At 39.8% G+C, this 3,369-nt stretch overlaps 1 pseudogene; it reads right to left on the reverse strand.

Moving 5' to 3' along the window:
* Positions 1 to 1,267: 1,267 nt before the first annotated feature.
* LOC111535896 overlaps positions 1,268 to 3,369 on the reverse strand; it is a 51,018-nt pseudogene continuing 48,916 nt past the window's right edge.

Consider the following 3,369-nt stretch of genomic DNA (forward strand, 5'->3'; position numbering starts at 1 on the left):
GTGTGTGTGTGTGTGTGTAAAAGAGAGAGCATATAATCAAGATTTAAATAATATGGTTAAAAAACAGGAAATTAAGATTTTGCCAAAACAACTACAATAACCGTCTCAAGCTACAACTATGAACAGATTTGCTAAATGATCATTTGCCTAGCTTTCAACAAAACTAACCAACCAACCAAAAGAAAAAAACAAAAAACAAAAAACAATGAAACAAAACAAAACTCACACCCACAAAATTATTCACCAAAACCTATACTAGACTATGTGGCAATAATTAATATACTTCTATGGAAATTGTCTCACACTTTATAAGCTTCTGAAATTAAAAGTGGTCACTCCTTTTATTTTAGGTCACTATGTGACCAATGATAACCCTAGAAGGAAAAGAAAACACTGAAAGAAAAACAGTCTTCAGCCTTGGTTTCAGTTATCTCTTCAAATCAGCATTAAGTACTTAATATCAGAATTAACATTTTTGGCTTGTCAGACCAGTAAGTCATGTTTTTACACTGACCAAAGGCAGCTGAAGAAACAATTGTTGAACAAACTGTGACATGAAGCATTTGATTTCTAAGTCTGAGTATTTACTTAAAATGATAGGTAAACTTTTTTATTTTATTTATTTATTTATTTTGAGACAGAGTCTGGCTCTGCTGCCCAGGCTGGAGTGCAGTGGGTGTGATCTCAGCTCACTGCAACCTCTGCCTCCTGGGTTCAACCAATTCTCCTGTCTCAGCCTCCCCAGTAGCTGAGATTACAGGCGCCCACCACCAAGCCCAGCTAATTTTTGTATTTTAGTAGAGACATGGTTTCACCACGTTGGCCAAGTGGGTCTCGAACTCTTGACCTCAGGTGATCTGCCCACCTTGGCCTCCCAAAGTGCTGGGATTACAGACGTGGACATGAGCCACCGCGCCCAGCCAATCAGTGAACGTTTAACTAAGCAAAAGGAATGGCATCCATTATACAAACAGGCTCGCTTCCCCAAGTCCCCAGAATGAATAGTAATTATAATAGCAAAATAAACCATTTTTTTTCTTTTTGATTCCCTTAGGGCCAACTATGAAAGAGGTCAACAATATATTAACAGCAGCAATAGACAAAGAAGAGCAAAATAGTGGATGAAAGAGTCTTGCTGGACATTTGTTCGACTTTTTCTGTATTAACAGAAAACTGCAACTGGCTTACTTGGAAATTTCAGGCATATGTGTCTTATTTCATTAGATCCTCACAGATTTAGAATTCAGTCTATCTTAGGTCTCTATCACTATGTAAGAAAGCTTTCTTTATCTAGCTTTGTAGGAGCCAAAACAGATTCCATGTCATTAAGGATGTCAGAACACAAAGCTTCCTGCAGACTTGGCATCAACTCCTCTCCTATGTTCATTCCATCTCCTTCCAGTGTTCCAAGGTCCTCATTTGTACCACTAATGGCTTCGAGGTAGTTTGGGAAATGGTTCTGTTGTGAGGGCAGAGTTCTCTGTTTGATAGTATCACCTGTATCCATCTCATCAATGCTGTTCAGGAAGTCATTGGGGGTGTCAGGGACACTGTAGCTGCTCATGCTTAGTCCACTGTCTGTACTCTCATTTTGACAGTGATAGGTGCCACTGTTAAGAAAGGCATCTGAGCTATTGGTCATCATTGTTCTCAATTCCTGAGACATCTCAGGGGAAGTTACTGGATTTTGAGTCTCACCATTCTGCTCCAGTGTTGGTAACTGGCTACAGAACACTAACTCCTGCCAAGGTAGTGCCTGCTGTTTCAGTTGCACTTTCTCTTTCTCCATCTGCAATTGCTGCAGTGGAATCTGTTGCTGCTGGTTGAGGTTGCCAATATCCATGACGCCTCCTTGTAGGCTGTGGGGAGCCAGGGGTGGTGGCTGTTTCACTGGAGCACTCTGACTGATTCTCTCGTTCATGGCTTTACCAAAACCAGGGTCAAGCCTTCGGTCTAGCCAAGAGGTGGTCTTGTTCTTATAGTTTATGTAGTAAATTTCTCCATCCTGAGTCGTGGCTTGTTCCCATCCATCAGGAAGAAGATCTCAGGCTGAGTTTATCATATTCTGCTATGCTGAAGGACTGGTGAGGGCTGTAACATTCATCTGAAAGAACATGGCCTTCCTGGGGTCCTGCCACGTTCTTGTCTGATCAATGTGATTTAAGAAGTATCTCTGACCAGAAGATGTCTTTGCTATCTCCCAGTCCGCTGGTAGAGGTACATCATCGGGTATCTCGAAAGACTTCCAAGATACTGAGCTGTGGGTGTGGCTGCTGGGCCACAGACTACTCTGGTGGGGTTCAGTGTCCATGGGTTCAGCTCCCAACTGCAGAGAAGCTGGAGAGGAATGAGCTCAAACATGCTGTGGAGTCAGGGCTCCTGCAGTGCTTGCATCAATACTGACCCATACACAAATGCCAGAAGCCTTCCTCTTCCTGTCCTGGCCTGGCCCTGGCAGAAGTGAATGTGCAGAGCACTGGCAGGCATGCACATTGAGCCTTGTACAGTTTCTAAAGTTTCTTTTGATATTGATTTCTGGCTTTATTCTATTTTTGTCTGATAAGACACTTGATGCAATTTTATTATTTTAATTTATTAAACTTGTTTTATGACCTAACATATGATCTATTATGGAGAATGTTTTATATTCTGAGTGTTTATTCTTCAGCTTTTGAATAAAATGTTCTCTAATTATTTGTTAGTTCCATTTGGTCTAAAGTGCACTTTAATTTCAGTGTTTCTTAGTTGATTTTCTCTCTAAATGATCTTCTGTTGCTGAGCAAGAGTTGTTGAAGTCTCCAATCTTTATTGTATTAGAGTCTATCTCTTCCTTTAGAGATAATAATATTTGCTTTATATACCTGTGTGCTTTACTGTTGAGTGTATACATATTTATGATTGTTATGTCCTCTTGCCGAACTGATCCGTTTATGATTATATAAGAGCCTTCTTTGTCTTCTTTTACTGTTTTTGACTTGAAGTCCATTTTATATGATGTAAGTATAGATACTCCTGCTCACTTTTGGTTTCTGTTTGCATGGAATATTGTTTTTCCTCTTTACTTTCAGTCTACATGTGTCTCTACAGGTGAGATGAGTTTCTTATAGGAATCATATAGTTGGGTCATGTTTTTACATCCATGTAGCCAGTCTATATATATATTTTTTTTATTCCTAATCTTTCAGCTTTATTGCTTTCCTGGGTTCCAGTGTTCCTTTTTTTTTTTTTTTTTTATACTTTAAGTTCTAGGGTACATGTGCATAACGTGCAGGTTTGTTACATATGTATACATGTGCCATGTTGGTGTGCTGCACCCATCAACTCGTCAGCACCCATCAATTCATCATTTATATCAGGTATAAATCCCCA

The sequence above is a fragment of the Piliocolobus tephrosceles genome, chromosome 12, assembly GCF_002776525.5.
Source record: "Piliocolobus tephrosceles isolate RC106 chromosome 12, ASM277652v3, whole genome shotgun sequence".
NCBI classification, from domain to species: Eukaryota; Metazoa; Chordata; class Mammalia; order Primates; family Cercopithecidae; genus Piliocolobus; species Piliocolobus tephrosceles.